The following is a 19602-nucleotide window of genomic DNA, read 5'->3' as shown; positions in this document are numbered from 1 at the left end:
CTTTGCATATTAAAAGAAAATTTGATTTTGAGAAACAAAATAAGTAACAACCGAAATGAACTATAGTTAATCTATGAATATCGCATAAAGTAATCGTAGTAATAAGATAACAAAAATAATTTCACAAGAAATAATACATGATTTATTATATATAACGAGATTTGTTAATATATTAATTTGACATTTGAAGGAGTAGGATGGCGCGAAACGAGTTACCTCAACTCAAAACAAATCAAACAGTGAAGAAAATAATCAAAGTGTGGGTTCTCAATTAACAATTCTGCAATTCTGTCTCACTTGTCCACTCTCAACAACTCCAACATTCCCAAGCCGAATCATGGAATCCGCAAACTCCTTGAAAAACAAGCCCTGATCCCTCGCGAACGACTGATCGGAGACGAACACGCCCTCCCCGCCTGCAACCCTCCTGTAGTAATCGTTGTCGAAGATCGATGTCCAGGAACTGGCCCGCATTCCGGTCTCCGTTGGGCTTTGGGCACTTCCTCTTCAGGGTGGGGTCGGTGTCGTGGGTGGCGCTGAAGTTGCGGAGTCGGCCCTCGAAGGAGGAGCAGTGCGAGAACCCCAGCCTGTGCCCGATAGCCCTCTCTGCGCGAAGCTTTGAATCAGCTGCGATGTGTTGGATGATGGCGATGGCAGATTTATGGTTTCGTTTGCTCTTGCTATTTTCCCGCCACCCTCCACGTGGGCCCTCCCGACTGCATTATTAGGAGCAATTGTCAGAGAAGATAAATATAAGAACATACATTTTAGGTCACATTTGTCCCTATAACTCCAAATAAAATAGCAAATTATATCATAACTTTCAGTTTGGACTATGGAATTAGTACCAGAACGAGCTGCCACGGCTAATATATCAGCGCAAGAGACTGTTTTGGGGCAAGATTTTTCTAGCTTAGTTTTTGCGGCATCGATCACATAAAATGCAGCCAATGAGAGATTGGGAGGGCCATCCTTCTCGGCTTTGTTGTTTGGGGTCGAATCCACCAACACCGATGCATCACAACCCTAATACGATAGGGTAAAATAAGAGAGAGAGAGATAGAATGAAAAAGTGACTGAATTATCGCAAATGGAGAATGAGTCTCGAAAGAAAATTATTTCTAAATTCGAAAGTGCTTAATTAAGAGAGACAGGGGAATAGTAGTGTCAAACATACCACAAATAAAACATACCAAAGGAAGGAACGGCATTAAAGGAGAATAATATGTAATTTATTTGTAAAAGCAGATCCTAGAATAGATTGATTGTATACCAAAAATATGTTGTATTCTTCTCCTACATATAGGAGAAGAATCGATGACTTACATACACTGAAATAAACCAAAACATATCTTCTCCCAAACATGTGTCTCTCAAAGTCCATAAGCTCTCGGTTATCAGCTTGAATATGGTACCAGAGCGGGACGATTCGGGCTTGAGACTCATAACAACATCATCATCGTCTCAAGTACCTTTCCCGACCCTTTGAAACCTGCAATACACAACCAACAACCATGTCAGATCCAGAAACTGATAAACCACCGAAAAATAACCCACCAATCACCCTCTCAGCCGAACAATTCGCTGAGTTCATGAGACTAAGTATGTCTCAAAACAACCAAAGCCACCAGCCTTCATCCGTTGAATCACTAGGCGAAGTACGCCTCGCTGAAAAGCTCAACGGAGATAATTATCCGTTATGGGCGAAACTAATGAGTCGGGGAATCCGAGGGAAGGGCTTGGCGTCTCACATCACTAGAGTTACAGGCCCTCCCCCTCCGATAGATCCAAGCTACAATCGGTGGCAACAAAGGGACGATTGCTGCTTCAATTGGATCATAAATAACATCGAAGCCAAACTCGTAAACGAGGTATCGCAATACGAAACAGCGTATGACTTATGGGATAGTCTAGCGACTACATATGGAAGCGGCGCTGATCAATTTCATATTTCAGACCTGCATAGACAAGCATATAGCATCAAACAAGGAGATTCATCATTGGAGCAACTATGGCAGAAATTGCAAGATCTCTGGATATCAATTGATACCCGAGACCCAAATCCAATGGATACCCCATCAAGCATCGACAAGTACAACCAACACACCCAAAGGCACCGATTATACCAATTCATGTGGGCCCTAGACGACCACCGATACGGCAAAATCAAGCGCGAGATTCTGAATATGGATCCGATTCCAACCGCAAGGAAGGCGTATGGGTTAGTCAGAAGGGAAGCTGTAAACGAAAGACTACTCAATCCAGAATCGAAGGAATCCGGAATCGGAGCAGGCCTCATGGTGTTTGACCGAAATCGAGCACTAATATCACAACACTCCCAACTACAGAGGAACCCTAAGGAGGAGGACAAAAGTAAAATGATATGCAGCCATTGTGGAGGAAAGAAACACACCAGAGAGACGTGTTTCCACATCCATGGGTTCTCGGAGTGGTGGGAGGAAATGAAGAGGGCAAGACAAGCCCGGAGTGGAGGTCGAAACGGCGGAGGCCGAGGAGGCGGGAGAGCAGCAGTAACCGTCGCTCAAGACCGCGCCACCAGCACCGACAAATCGGTGGGCAGCAACAGTGGCGGCGACATTACCAGCGGCGGAGGAGAAACCAGGACCGAGGATTGGCCCAAAATCGGCTCAGTCTCCCTAGCCCGGACGTGGACAGAAGGTAAAATTCCGGGAATCATGAACATCGCCAGCGAAACGAGCGGCGAAATCGAACCCAGGGACGCTAGGGTTCCCACAGGAACGACGAGAGAGGCGGCTGGGGTTCTGAGTGAATCGAGCCCAACTGAACCTAGCCCACTATACACTACCCAACTTTCCCTAAATCACAAACCACCCCCCAAAATCGTAATATCACAAACCCAACCCCAGCCGAAACTTCTCTCAAAATGACCCCCGACCCAAAGATACATATACAATACCACCCCAAAATTCCCGAAAATATCGAAACCAGCCCCAACGTTCCCATAAATTCCAATTTCACCCCCAAAATTCCCAGAAATTCCAATTTCACCCCCATAGAAAGAAGAAATCCCATATCAACCCCCCATTAGCCAAAACGTTGCACATTGAACCCCAACCGTCCCAAATAAACTATTCGCCAACAATACCCTGCCAAAACTCTTTTGACGCCTTAGCCTGCGCCTCAACTTCAAGCTCCGGCCCAAAAGACCCTCACTGGATTTTTGACTGTGGGGCAACAGACACAATTTCTTTCGAAGCCACAGACTTTGTCTCCATTGCCAAATCCAAGAAATCCTATGTCCAAACAGCCAGTGGGGACCTAGCACAAGTTATGGGGGCAGGCACAATCAATATCTCACCGACTCTATGCCTCTCCAACTGTCTTTTTGTTCCGTCTCTTTCACATAAATTGTTATCAATCAGTCATGTGACTCGGGAACTGCACTGTAAATTACTAATGCAACCTCAATTTTGCATGTTACAGGATATCAAGACGGGGACGATAGTTGGGCGTGGCACTGAGCGAGGCGGGTTGTACTATGTGGACGAGATAGCCCAACAGAGTGCTGCAATGATGCTAACTCCCGGACCGACTGACAGACAGGCTTGGCTTTGGCATCGTCGGTTAGGACACCCATCTTTAGGATATTTTCGTCTTATTTTTCCTGAACTAGCTAGATCTTTAAGCTCTTTTCATTGTGATACATGTGTGTTGGCCAAAAACCATAGACATTCATTTAAGTTGAACAATACGAGAGTTCAAACTCCTTTTGCTTTAGTACATTCGGATGTTTGGGGTCCTGCTCCTATCCCGGGGGGTCAAGGCTTTCGTTATTTTGTGCTTTTTATTGATGACTACTCTCGCATGACTTGGATTTATTTTCTGAAAAATAAACATGACGTGTTTGACAAGTTCGTAGACTTCTATAACCTTATTCAAACTCAGTTTAAACAAACCATCCAATCTCTTAGGTCCGATAATGGGGGGGAATTTGTCAACAATAAAATGCAAGATTTTTTTAGAAGTAAGGGTTTAGTCCATCAAACCTCGTGTGCATACACCCCAGAACAAAACGGGGTAGCCGAAAGGAAAAACCGTTACATCCTTGAAATTACCCGAGCCCCCTCTTGATTGAGTCCAAAGTACCAAAATTTTTTTGGCCCGAAGCTGTAGCTACCGCTGTGTATCTCATAAATCGTCTCCCTACAGGCATTCTTAAATTCAAAACCCCGCTGGATATTTTTTCCAAACACTTAGACATCCCATCCTTTCTATCCCTCGAACCCAAAGTTTTCGGATGCTCAGTCTTCGTCTACATACCCAAACACGAACGATCCAAATTTGATCCCTGCGCGCTTAAATGTGTATTCCTAGGTTATGGTAAAAATCAAAAGGGCTACAGATGCTACGACCCGAAAACCCGTAGGATACACACCACTATGAACTGTGATTTTGTGGAAGGAGAATACTTCTACGACCAATCTAGTAGTCAGGGGGAGGAACCTTTGGCCAATAGCCCTGAACATGACCTCCTAGATTGGCTACCTGATACTCAAAACCACAACTTAAGGGGGCAGCCATCGGGGGAACTACAGACAGGGGGAGAGTCACAGCCAAGTCCGGTCACAGATGTTGGTCCACCTGAGGAAGCTAGCAACACCGCCGGGCCGTCAAATCCTATAATGCAAAACGTCGAACAACGTGACATTGACCAGCCGTCAACCCCGCCTTCGATTCCTGAGGTAAACAGTTCAGATTTTGATAGTATACCTTCGGAAGCCACTAACATTGATAGGAGCAACAATGAGGAGAGTGGAACAAGCGGAAGAAGTGGAAATCCATACGAACTGCCTCCAAGAAGAACACGGGGAGTGCCCCCTAAAAGATACTCACCAGACTGGAAGGGGAGAAAGGCCAAGTACGCGGTATCCAATATTGCACAGAGTCATCTATCAGAGATGGCTCGAGCCTTCGAAACAGCTCTGTATGAAGAAGAAGACATTCCCCAAACATTTGAGGAGGCTTGCAGACATAAGCATTGGAGGGATGCAATGAAGAAGGAGATAGACGCCCTAGAAAAGAATGGTACATGGGAAAAGTGTAAATTGCCGACAGGAAAGAAGCCAGTTGGATGTCGATGGATATTCACTATAAAAAGGAGAGCAGACGGTTCAATTGAGAGATACAAGGCAAGACTAGTGGCGAAATGATACACCCAAATATATGGGGTGGATTATGAAGAGACATTCTCCCCGGTGGCTAAGATGGAGACGGTGAGGACACTTTTATCGGTGGCAGCATGCAAAGACTAGAATTTGCACCAGTTTGATGTGACTAACGCATTCTTCCATGGAGAACTAGAAAAGAACAAAGAAGTATACATGGAAGTCCCACAAGGGTTCTCCGGAGACTTTGGCGAAGGGAAAGTGTGTCGACTAAGGAAGACCTTGTACGGGTTGAAACAGTCTCCTCGGGTCTGGTTCGGAAGGTTCTGCCAAGCCATGTTCAAACATGGATTCCAACAAAGCCAGTCTGATCTAGAGATGCCCACGGTTCGAAAACCGGCGGTTCCGGTTCGGAACCGCCGGTTCCGGTTTTGGCGGAAGCGGAACCGGAACCGGACCGTGAGGCTATTTCACGGTTCCGGTTCCGGTTCGGAACCGCCGGTTTTCCGGCGGTTTTGGCGGTTCCGGTTTTTGAACCGGCGGTTTCGCCGGTTCAATTATTTTTTTTTTTTTTTTTTAATTTGAAATTTGGCTTTATACAACAAATCGGAACAAGACAATGCATAATTCAAGCACAAATAAGACGAATAAGGAGAAAATGAAATAAATTTTATTGATTTTGAGTTGTAACGGACAACGATACATTACAATTTACAATACATAAGTATACAATACAACAACATACAACAATGTAATATAATTTACAAGTGTCGTCGGGCGTCGGCTCGTCGCCTCGTCGGACTCGGAAGGTAAATTTAAAAAAAAATGAAATGGGGGGGAAAAAGGAAAAATTGAAAAGGGCTTGAGATCAACTTAAACTTTCAAAGTTAAACTTTTCAAATTTAAGTTGAGTTGCCTACGTATCCACAATTTTATTAAGGAATCAAAGCCCACGTAGTTCTCTTACCTTGGGATCAACCCTTTTTTCTTGCAAAATGTTGCCCATTTTCTAAGCAAACACATATCAACACGCTATATACACATTGCTGCATTTCTAATAGGGGCAATTTGATCTTCCAAAGCAATCAATGCATCTCGAACACACATACATAAGTATACAATACAACAACATACAACAATGTAATATAATTTACAAGTGTCGTCGGGCGTCGGCTCGTCGCCTCGTCGGACTCGGAAGGTAAATTTAAAAAAAAATGAAATGGGGGGGAAAAAGGAAAAATTGAAAAGGGCTTGAGATCAACTTAAACTTTCAAAGTTAACCTTTTCAAATTTAAGTTGAGTTGCCTACGTATCCACAATTTTATTGAGGAATCAAAGCCCACGTAGTTCTCTTACCTTGGGATCAACCCTTTTTTCTTGCAAAATGTTGCCCATTTTCTAAGCAAACACATATCAACACGCTATATACACATTGCTGCATTTCTAATAGGGGCAATTTGATCTTCCAAAGCAATCAATGCATCTCGAACACACATAGTCAGAATATTATTCAAGCATCTAGCATGGAAAAAATTAGTACTAATAGATAGTTTGTTCTGATTTTTTCCATGCTAGATGCTTGAATAATGTTCTGACTATGTGTGTTCGAGATGCATTGATTGCTTTGGAAGATCAAATTGCCCCTATTAGAAATGCAGCAATGTGTATATAGCGTGCTGATATGTGTTTGCTTAGAAAATGGGCAACATTTTGCAAGAAAAAAAGGTTGATTCCAAGGTAAGATTTCATAGATCATTCAGGATGCGGCTAAGTTGTACTTGAAGATCATTAAAATATATTCCGCATTTGATATTTATCAAATGGGGAATATATTTTAATGATCTTCAAGTACAACATAGCCGCATCCTGAATGATCTATGAAATAGGGGGGAAAAAAAAATTGAAAAGGGCTTGAGCTCAACTTAAACTTTCGAAGTTAAACTTTTCAAATTTAAGTTGAGGTGCCTACGTATCCACAATTTTATTGAGGAATCAAAGCCCACGTAGTTCTCTTACCTTGCTTACCTTTTTGGTCGGCAGTGCTCGCCGTTCACCGCCCCCGTCGACTCATTGCTAATGTTGAGTGCTATCGCTTCTGACCTCGTCATCGCCATCGGAAGAAAATTCTTCACCATCACTCTCTACACGGAAGTCGAAATCCGGCTCTTGTGCTCTCATGTCCGCCTTTGCCCAATCGTCAAGTAACATAGTGGCTTCCATGTTCTTGGCGGAGAGATTGCTCCTTTTGTCGTCTAGGACACAACCGCCGACACTAAAAGCTTGTTCAACGGCGACGGTGGAAGCGGGAACGGCGAATATCTCCTTAGCCATGATGGAGAGTATCGGAAACTCTTTGTCATGTGTTCCCCACCAATTAAGGACGTCAATTTGTTGAGTAGGAGGACCTGCATCTTGAAAAATAGAGCGCGATTCCAAATATATATCTAATTCACTAGTCGCTCTAGTCCTATTGGTTGTAGTACCGTATAGATCTTGCAATTGTGATACTACGTCGGGATCGATCATGACATTGGAAAAATCCCCTCCACCAAAATCAAATGTAGAAGGACTAGGAGGAGCACGTACCTGGTGAGCGGTGTTATACCGCATTTCATATTCCGCGTAGAGAGAACGAAGTGCACTATCTAACCTATGTTTGATTTCATCAACATCCGGAATACTTAGTTCGAAGCATTCTCCTCTTGTCAAGCCCATTTCGCGGAGTTGAGAAAAATCCAAAGCGTGCAAACAACCATAGTACATGTCTAAAATTTTATAAACACCATGCAACTTCCACTTTGGATCCAAGCATTTTGCAATCAAAAACACATTTGGAATACGTGAAAAATATTTTAACCATTTTTCAACCATGTAAAACAAAATAGCCTTCAACTCAACGAATTGAGTATTTTTCACACAAGTTTTAAAACCAATTGCCACATACATGCAATGCTCCAAAACGCGCACAGAAGTAGGATAATAAACACCGGATAACTCAACAGTGGCATTTTTGAAAGCGCGGAATAATCGAAATAAATCCATGCTGTGGTCCCAACAAGCGGGTATCAAAATCAAATCAGAAGGAACATGAGGACAACTTCTAAAAAAATCACATAAATACTCAATGTGGTTCAAAGTCGACTCCAACATATCATATGTCGAGTTCCACCGAGTTGAAACATCCAAACGAAAGTTGGTGTACCTGCATTGCTTACCATGACAATATCTCTTCCAAGCTCTACCAATAGGAGCTTTGTTATGAATCAACTTCACAGCAGTTCTAATAGGATCAACATACTTTTGCCACAAATCGATGGCATCTTGAACACACAAATTCAAAATATGGGCAATACATCGCACATGGAAATATTTACCATCAATAACAGGAGAACATGCACTGATTAAATCATCTATGCTAGCAGTGTTAGCGCTAGCATTGTCAAAACCAATAGAAAAAATTTTATTGATCAATTGAAATTCATTCAAAACTTGAATGATCAATTGAGCAATTGCTTGTGCAGTGTGTGGTGCGGGAAATTCCCGAAATGCAATCAAACGTTTGTTTAAAGTCCAACTGTGATCAACGAAATGCACCGTGATGCCCATATACGAATTTTTACAAAAACAATCAGTCCACACATCAGAACAAATAGAAACTTTATGCCCTAAGTTAATAATAAACGTACCTAATTGCGCCTTCTTTTCCATGCATTGTCGAACAACGGCTCGCGTCATTGAAGTTCGACTCAATTTTCTTGCAGCGGCATTATATACTTGCCGCATACTCGACTCAAAAGCATCGTTATCAAAAGCATTGAATGGAAAATGTTTCATAACGGCAAATCTAGACATCACATTAAGAGCATTTTTGTGATCATATTTCAAAAGAGTATTGCTACACATACCTGATGTTTGGGATGAACCCGTCGTCCCACTTCCGACTCCATGTTGAAAGTTGAGTTGAGTTTGGGTTGGAGCGATACCAAACTCGACCGGATGCGCTTTCTCCAGGTGACGGGTAAATGTACCGTACCCTCCACCCTTTCGGAATGTGTATACGTTTTCGCAATAGTTGCAATACACATTATAAGTGTTTGGATCGTTACTATCTTGTACCCTCTTGAAATGTTTCACGAAGATGTTTGAGGTTAAAGACCTTTCAGCTGGTCTAGGAGGTTGAGGAGGTTGTCCACGTCCACGACCACGACCACGCCGACTCCTTGGTGGTGGTGGGGGTGGCATTTCTTGAACCTCTTCTACCTCCTCCCCCTCCTCCTCGTCGTCATCATCATCATCATCATCGTCTTCATCAACATTCACGGGGGTTGGACTTTGTTGGGAATAGGCACCGCGACCGGGAGCACCACTACCGGTACCAACATAAGCATCGCCTTGGTATTGAGAGCGAGAGAGAGCAATAGCATGTGCCACATCTTGCTCTTCTCGAGCCTACAAAATAATATTTGTATTGTAAATACAAAATAAAATTATGAACAATAATGAAATGTAATTCAAAATTAATGAAATTAGTAGATAATAAATATTAACCTGCCACTCATCCATGTTCATTTGAGAAATTTCATCAATAACGGATCTCCGAGATGGCCTCTTGGCCTTTCCCTTTCCCTTATCAACACGACCTTCTCGGGATGAAGACATATTGGAATGGTATGTAGAAATGTAGAAATATGGAATAATATATTTTTTTTTGTTTTAGTAATTGAGAAAGAAAGACAACTTATAGAACTACGGGAACAAGTATAACTGTATAAGTGTATAACAATGCGTAATAAGAGTAGCAATTGCGTAATTAAATGGAAGCACAATAGCACAAATGAGAAATTGGAGACAAAGAGAGAGAATTGAGAGATTGAAGAGAGAAACTCTTATTAACACAAGAGTGGGGTGAATGTAAATGAGGATAGAGGGGGGTATTTATAGAAAAAAATGAGGGGGAAAATGGAAGAATTCGAATTTGAAATTTAAAAAAAAAAAAAAAAATTGAATTTTCACAAAACCGGCGGTTTTGGCGGAAAACCGCCGGAACCGGCGGAACCGCCGGTTTCCGGGCCAAAACCGCCGGTTTCCGAAATAAAACCGCCGGTTCGGTCAACGAACCGTCTGCAAAAGCTGCTCCATTGTCGCCTCGTGCTCCGCGCCGCCTCGAAAGCCACTAAACCGGCGGTTAACCGCCGGTTTTTCCGGTTAACCGCCGGTTAACCGCCGAAAAACCGGCGGTTTTCGACCGTTTTTGAAGATCACCACCGGCCCCCATCCCCCTGCCTCGATTTAAGCGCCGGAACCGGCGGTTCCACGGTTAACCGCCGGTTCCGAACCGTCCCGAACCGCCGGTTCGGTGACGGTTCCGGTTCGAAATATCTTGAACCTGAACCGGACCGCGAACCAAATTGCGCCGGTTCCGGTTCGGGAATATTGCGCCGGTTCCGGTTCGGCGGTTAACCGCCGGAACCGGAACCGGTGGGCATGTCTAGTCTGATCACACACTCTTCACGAAAAGGAGGGATAACAAGGTAACATGTCTGATTATCTACGTTGATGACATGATTATCACAGGAGATGACATAGAAGAAATCCAGAGGCTGAAGGAAAACCTGTTCAAGGAATTCGAGATGAAAGATCTTGGAGCTCTAAAATACTTCTTGGGGATAGAAGTGTTAAGATCCAAACACGGAATATTCCTAAGGCAGAGAAAGTACATCCTAGATCTGTTGACCGAAACAGGGCTCCTCGAATGCAAGCCCGCAGACACTCCAATGATCCCCAATCATGGTTTGAAGATAGAAGAAGGAGCAGAACTCGCAGACAAAGAAAGGTACCAACGGTTGGTCGGAAAACTCATCTACCTCTCGCACACGAGACCCGACATTGCATACGCCGTGGGTATTGTGAGTCAATTCATGCATCAACCCCAAACTAATCACATGGAGGCAGCATTGAGGATCGTGCGGTATTTGAAGGGTACGGTAGGATATGGAGTATTCCTAGCGAAGAGAGAGGACTTAGAAGTTGACGGATACACTGATGCCGACTGGGCGAGCAACCCAGTAGATAGAAAGTCTACGGGAGGCTACTTTACATTCATCGGGGGAAACTTGGTCACTTGGAGGAGTAAGAAATAGAAGGTTGTAGCTCTATCCAGTGCCGAGGCAGAATTCCGAGGAATGAAAAGTGGACTCATGGAGATCTTGTGGTTAAGAAGACTGCTCTCAGAAATTGGCTTCCCACCTACTCGGAAGAGCCAATTGTTCTGTGACAACAAGGCTGCCATTAGCATCTCTGAAAATCCCGTACAACACGACCGAACGAAGCATGTGGAAGTTGATCGACACTTTATCAAAGAAAAATTGGAGGGAGGTATTGTGGAATTCCCATTCGTTCGCTCAGAAGAACAACTTGCAGACATTTTGACAAAGGCCGTTCACCCGAAGGTCTTCAGAGACATATTGAACAAGTTAAGCATAGGAGATACCCCTGCTCAACTTGAGGGGGAGTGTCAAACATACCACAAATAAAACATACCAAAGGAAGGAACGGCATTAAAGGAGAATAATATGTAATTTATTTGTAAAAGCAGATCCTAGAATAGATTGATTGTATACCAAAAATATGTTGTATTCTTCTCCTACATATAGGAGAAGAATCGATGACTTACATACACTGAAATAAACCAAAACATATCTTCTCCCAAACATGTGTCTCTCAAAGTCCATAAGCTCTCGGTTATCAGCTTGAATAAGTAGTAGTTCTTATTTATAATTAAGGGATAGAGAGAGTAGCCTGATGAAACAATCATGAAAGAACATTCTGAGTAACCGAGCAGGGACTTTAGGATCATGAGCTGATGCGTCGCGAACAGCTTCAAAGATGATACTTTCAGCTTCAGGGCATGTTTTGGCGCATCAAGAGCAGCTCCCAGCTGATAAATTCCGGCTAAAACAAGAAGAATGCTGACATAATACTTCATTTTTGAAACCGTTGTGTATTTGCTACAGATATTAATTACTGAGGATGATTGAGATGAGGGAATGGCTACAGATTTCGGTGTAGTATATATAGCTATATGAATAAATAAGCCAATAAACTAATTAGTAGAGAAATATTTGAAAATACATGAGGTTTTAGGGTGTAATACTTTTAAGTTACTCATTGATGCCAAGGCAAAACATGTTGAAAATTACTACTCCTACATTGTTGTGCTTTAGAACCAAGCATTGCCAATTTGAACCTTTTGCCATAATGAACCTATAGCTATCTATCTTATACCGACCGTACCATCATTTAGTATACTTATAATTTATTGAGGATTTTTTTATTTACTGTTTTCCAAGTAGGCATTTCAAATTTTATGTGATTGACTAACTTTTAATAATCTAGCTAAATTCTTCATGTATCGTGTTTTAATCTAGCTAAAAATAGTTATAATTACATAAGTATATTTGTCGCACGGGTAGTAAAACAGTAATACTCTAACATTATTCGACAAATTTAGTGTACATTGTATAGTTTGGAATACGTATACGGGAGGAAATACTACTACTATACATATCGTAGAGGTGTTGGTGGTGCCTCATTTTCACTTAAGAAGTCTTAGATAATCCCTTATGCTGAGAGTTGAGTTCTAACAATCTGATAGAAATGATATTTGATAGAAATCCATGGGTTCCATCCCAAAATCAATTGGTGATAGGAAGAGTGGTCCATTAATGCTATATAGTGATTGCAGGTCTACGTGAACACTGATGTGGGATAGTTATATTTTTATACTCCCTCCTCTCCACAATACGAGTCACTCTTATTATGAGCATGAGTTTTAAGAAATGTAAAAAATAGTGGGTTGAAAAAGTTAGTGGAATATGAGACCCACTTTTGTATATTGATTTTATAATAAAATGTGAGTGAAGTGAGTCAGTGGAATGTGAGACCTAATTACCATTTATGGTAAACGTGAAGTGAGATTCTTATTGTGGGACGGACCAAAATGATAAAGTGTGACTCTTATTGTGGGATGGAGGGAGTATCTATTTTTAATTGCCAACAGCATCCCTCAAACCCTTCAAGGTGAACTTGGAGGGTTTAGACTTTTTTTCTGATCGGTTGGACAACTGAGGAGTATCTATTTTTAATTGCCAACACCATCCCTCAAACCCTTCAAGGTGAACTTGGAGGGTTTAGACTTTTTTTCTGATCGGTTGGACAACTGAGGAGTATCTATTTTTAATTGCCAACACCATCCCTCAAACCCTTCAAGGTGAACTTGGAGGGTTTAGACTTTTTTTTCTGATCGGTTGGACAACTGACCCAATTTTTTTCGATCGATTAGACCACATGCCCAAATTTTAAGCTCAAATATACTGCTTGGTCAGTCATTTTTTCCGGTTTCAGCTTAAATATACAGCTGGGACAGTCAAATTTGGCCCGCATTCGGCGACTCGCTCTGATACCATGATAGAAATTCATGGGTTTCATCCTAAAACCAATTGATGGTAGAAGGAGTGACCTATTAGAGTTATATAGTGGTTTCAGGTCCGTGTGAATACCGATGTGGGATAGTTATATTTTATATCTAGTTTCAATCGCCAGTTCAGGAAATCATTATTTTTCGTCACTCTATGAGTTGTACATTAGTACACTAATTTGTGTATGTATTTTTTATTATAAATACATAAAATTAGTAGAAAATTAGTTTTAAAAATCAGACAAAATTTTGAGCCCTTTTAATCCAACAGATTAGCCCAAGGTCTGAAAATTTAGGATTAACATTGGCAATTTATAATTTAAAAAATATTACTACTAACTAAATTTAAAAATTGGAGTATACTATAACAATCGGAAGCCATGGATCTTGCCGCATCGGCAGCTTAGAGTTGGGTTGATGGATTATTTTGATTTTAGTTTGTATTTGTATTTGTATTTGTATTTTTTAAGATGTAAATTTTTTATTTATTGTTTTGTTTTCCTTTATTTAGTTTTTTATTTTATTTTAGATTATTCTGTTACAATTTCCTTAAATTAAATGTGTGTTGTTATAATATGTATATCCTGAAATAATCAATTACAATCCAAAGAGAGACTGCTGAACTACAAGACCATAATTAATAAACGTCATCAACAACCGAACTAAAAAATTAGTTGTGGATTATACGAATTGGTGGGAAGCCCATTTCTCAGTATGATAGAGTGACGTATATACATGGTTACCCACAACAACTCTTTCATCTAATCTTTCTTACCTACAAAATGTGATTCCTGTGGCTCAAACAAAACCACTTGTGCACTCCAACATTTATACGTCGATTTAGAAGTCGTTTTTTAGAGGGGCGTTGAACGATAAGATATTTAAAAACTAAAAATAAAAAGCTATTTGTAAAATCAGGCGTCACATAAATAAAATCAAAATACGGCCATCCATCACCTTGCAAAGGCAAACTTGAAAAGCCTTGAGCAATAACTCGAAGTTTGCTTTATTAATGGGTATCAGATGTATGTACACATATATGCATGTATATATTGAGTGGTGAGTGGTGGCTTTATAGTATTACATGTGAGTGAGAGGCACAATCTTGATGACAAGGCCGGGAAAAACATCATCGGGATCTTGAATATGCGGATTCCTCTCGACTATGTAAGGATCGGCGCACTTGTCGCTGATGGTGTGTAGGGTTTCCCCTTCTCCGACAACGTATATCTCGTCGCACGGCTTCTCCACCAGCCCTCTCAGTACCGCCGCTTCCGAATTCGTCGTTAGGAGGACCAGACCAACTAAACCAACGCCAAACCACAACCACACGCCGGCTACCGATGTTTTTATGTATTTGGCCATTTATATAAGGGATATGAGGCTACGAGGATATAATTTTGATTGACTTCAATTAATCGAATTAGGGTAGTATTGGTGAGTGGGATTATATAGATGGTCCATCTAAGCACTTTCGTGTGGTGAACTTTCATTATTTTACTAATTTGATTTCATTATGTTTGTGTGCTACAACAAGTCACAATTGTGATATTGATTGTTGGTAATACTATATATAGTTATTGGAAATATGTTAGGTGTGAAGCATCTATAGACACTGACTCAATCCAAGAGTGCCCTCAAATTATTCATATGGATTTCATTTGAAGGAAAGTTTTGTCAACTAGTTTAGTAGTATTAGTTATAAGGTAAGCTTTCATTCTTTAAAAGATTCATAATTTTTGTTTGTTATTTTGCCATAGAAAGTGCACGTTAGAAAGTACTTTCTTATCTTGAAATTAGTATAGGCAATATTGGATCTCGATCTGGGATGTAACCAATAACCATAATTGTTTCTTTGCTTTCATTTATCATTTTGGTTTCCATTTTCAGTTCAAAAGAATCTAAGGTCATCAACTCGAAGGGGCACGTTATAATTTCCCATAAATTCTCCAGAATTGGCTGTTGAGTAATTATTTGGTGAGAAAGGGATGTGGAAACCGCTTGGTATATTAATCATGTCAAATTAGAATTTTATTATGAAGATTAATTAACTGCACGATCAACCAGTCAACCTCAGCATGTTTCCACCTTAATTTCAGTGTGGCGGTAGACGTGTCATGTTCAATCTTCTACAGTTGATCATTTTGTAAAGTGAATAACCAGTTAACTAATTATCCGGATATGTCGATATATTCCTATTCACATTCCAATAAGAAAGGCCGCCGGGGCATACAGAGGAAAAATAAGACTCTCCAATTAAACTAATTATATTTATTTTTGGGATAACCGAGCTGCAGTTTGAATTTTGGCCATAATTTAAAATTTCAAAAAATAGGCTTTTATTTCATGGGAGTATATATAGTAGTAGTATTAGTTAGTTATATTGATGGCAAACCAAAATTATATGACTTTCTTCCTGTCGATCAAAACGTTGTATGCAACCGATCGAGGAAGTCAGTTAGCTTAGGTCTATGATTCACGTAAATAAATTTCTTATTCAGAGAAGATTTGGATATCATATCCAACATATCCCTCTCAAGACTAGTAAGATAATGACAGAACACCGATGAAAAATAGTATATAAATTGTTGGTTTCTGGGATTACAAGATAACAAAACCGGGCGTAATACAACCCAAAAGAAAGAAAAGGAGAAACTGAACTAAAGAAATTACAATAGAAATCGAAACAACTAAACCAGTATGAAAGCCGAGTCGAGGAGGCCTCTTCCCGCAAGACGAGATACGCCCCGGTAGTGCTCTTCGGTTTGGCGTGTCGTCCCCAAAGGTAAAACGGCTACGTCTCTATTGATGCAGCACCGCAATCAGTAGAGCTCCGGCGAACTGGATGAAGGAGAGGGCAGAGCTTCGACAGAAGGACAATGCAGAGAGAGGGAGAGAGCTTATGCAGATGCTTGTAGATATGTATGTCCTAATGCAGTGGTATGGCTAGCCTATTTATAGGCCAACCACCATGCAGGGTCAACCAGCCATTGAAGGCTCATCATGGCAAAAACGTAACCGACGTCGGTTACAGGCGTGTGGCTGGAATGTGCCACCCGTGTGTGGAGCGTGTGGATTTCTCACGTGGCAACCGTGACTGTGCCTCGCTTGACGACGTGTCAAGCCACTTGGATTGCTGACTCGGCGGTGGTCCAAAAAGAATAGTTTGGGCCAAGCACCAAGCCCAAAGACCAATTGCCAAGATCCAAGATCCAAGTCCAAGATCAGGATCAGGATCAAGATCGAGATCGAGATCGAGATCGAGATCGAGATCGGGATCGGGATCGAGATCGGGATCGGGATCGGGATCGGGCCCGGGCCCGAGGCCCGCGGCCCGCGGCCCGCGACCGCGAGCGCGAGCACAAGCACGAGCACGTGCACGGGCACGGGCTCGGGCTCGGGCTCGGGCGGGCGGGCGGCGGCGGCGGCGCGCGCGTGTGCGCGCGTGTGGGCTCTTTCACCCATCTTGGTCCACTATAATTATTAAGTAACATAAAGTCACTTAATTTATACACATTAAAGATGTGTTAATCCTCCAATGTGGGATAATTAACACTAGTTAATTATTCCCTAAGCTCCATCTCCAAGCTTTAATTAAAAGCTAATTATGCCCAACTTTAATCCACTATTTCTCACTCACCGGAAATCGGATTTGAGAAAGTGAATATACTACATTTACCTACGTAAAATGTAGATCGACGCTATGTCATTTAATTTCACAAAATTAAATGTCTCGTCACATTTATTATTTGGTCAAAATCCATTGACCGGGCATATTTAATCCATGATTTTTACAATCCCCCACATGAGTGGAAATAGCCGAATGCATATGCATGCAGACACAAGCTCAACCCTCGAGAGGTATATAAGCATAAGGATAGGTAGTTGTTGACTTTGAACCCTCCATAGTCGACACCATCGGATACACAGGCGGCTTAGTAGCGCGATGCTTTGAACTAATCCCCCACGGCGTGCACCGAGACAATGGTGTTAACACTTAAACACCTCAACCTCATCCGTTCTCACGTTTTGTGTCCATTGCGGTCTTGGACACCACTTTGGATTCATAAGTGCGTTTTTTATGAAGCGACCACACTTCGCACTTACATAGGTGATTCTTAGTCAAGTACCTTGCCATACTTGATCTCTTTGAGAATTCCATCTCTTTGAGATCCTTAAGAACCATTAAAAGTCATAGACTTAGCCTTTACCACGAGGCAAGTTCTCCAACACTCTATTGCTCTCTAGGGAATAGATATAGTTTGAGTGTTTTTCCATGAACTCTCATAGCTTAGTTGTCCCTTTGAACCAAGTTCTTGGGATCTCCAGTCATCATGGTTGGGTTACCACTATGACAATTCTTTAGTTTGTGGATTTCAAACCCATTCCCTCTAGCAACTTATTCATTTGATCACGGTTTAACCCTTTGGTTAGCGGATCCGCTAGATTATCTATTGACTTCACATAGTCAATTGTAATCACCCCTGTTGTGATCAAATGTCTCACGGTGTTATGTCGTCGACGTATATGTCGAGACTTACCGTTATAGAAACCATTGTTTGCCCTTCCAATAGCCGCTTGGCTATCGCAGTGAATCAGCACTGGTGGCACTGGCTTAGACCAACATGGAATGTCTTCAAGGAAGTTCTTAAGCCACTCGGCTTCCTCACCAGCCTTATCCAAGGCAATGAACTCCGATTCCATTGTTGATCGGGCTATACATGTCTGTTTTGTGGATTTCCACGATACAGCACCACCCCCAATAGTAAAGACGTATCCACTTGTCGAAAGTGAGTCTCTATTATCGGATATCCAATTGGCATCACAGTACCCTTCAAGTACCGGGGGATATCTCGAGAAGTGTAGCCCAAGATTTTGAGTGTGTTTTTAAATATCTCAAAACCCTCACAAGAGCTCTCCAATGCTCTTTGCTTGGATTGCTCGTGTAACGACTTAACTTGTTCACGGCACAAGCAATGTCAGGTCGAGTGCAATTAGTCAAGTACATAATGCACCCGATGACCCGTGCATACTCTTCTTGTGCAACGGGCTCGCCTTTGTTTTTGCTCAAGTGAACGTCGAGTTCAATTGGAGTCTTAACCGGCGCGCCATCATAGGCTTTGAATTTATTCAATATCTTCTCAACATAATGTGATTGTGTTAAGATGATTCCATCATTCGTTCTTAGAATCTTCATTCCAAGAATTACATCGGCTAGACCCATGTCTTTCATGTCAAAGTTTCTCTTTAACATGGCCTTTGTATCGTTAATTACTTGAGTGTTGCTACCCAAGATTAACATATCATCAACGTAGAGACACACTATAACATGACCGTTATTAGTGCTCTTGATGTAGACACATTTGTCGCACTCGTTGATTTTAAACCCATTTGATAACATCACATTATCAAACTTCAAGTGCCATTGCAATGGCGCTTGTTTCAATCCATATAGGGATTTCACGAGCTTGCATACCTTTTTCTCTTGTCCAGGTACTACAAACCCTTCGGGTTGTTCCATATAGATTTCATCTTCTAGTTCACCATTTAGAAACGCGGTCTTTACATCCATTTGATGAATCTCAAGATTGTGCAATGCAGCAATAGCGAGAAGCACTCGTATAGATGTAATCCTTGTTACAGGTGAATAGGTATCGAAGAAGTCATGTCCTTCTTTATGTTTAAAACCCTTTACTACTAATCGGGCTTTATACTTATCAACTGTTCCATCGGCCTTAAACTTTCTTTTAAGAACCCATTTGCATCCTAAAGGTTTAGCACCTTCGGGCAAATCAACCAACACCCATGTGTGGTTTAGCAAAATTGAATCAATTTCGCTTTGAACAGCTTCTCTCCAATGCAGCCCGTCTGGGCCAGCAAAGGCTACTTTTATCGATGTTGGTTCTTCATCCAACATGAAAGCAATGTAGTCAGGACCAAAAGTTTTTGGTGTTCTGACTCTATTACCACGTCTTAGTA

The 19602-nt window shown here is 41.6% G+C and overlaps 1 pseudogene; it reads right to left on the bottom strand.

Annotated features, from left to right (window-relative positions):
• Positions 1–267: 267 nt before the first annotated feature.
• LOC121796508 lies at positions 268–14988 on the bottom strand (annotated as a pseudogene).
• Between the last annotated feature and the right edge of the window lie 4614 nt (positions 14989–19602).

The sequence above is a fragment of the Salvia splendens genome, chromosome 3, assembly GCF_004379255.2.
Source record: "Salvia splendens isolate huo1 chromosome 3, SspV2, whole genome shotgun sequence".
Classification (NCBI taxonomy): Eukaryota; Viridiplantae; Streptophyta; class Magnoliopsida; order Lamiales; family Lamiaceae; genus Salvia; species Salvia splendens.
This window is presented reverse-complemented; position numbering and strand designations above follow the sequence as displayed.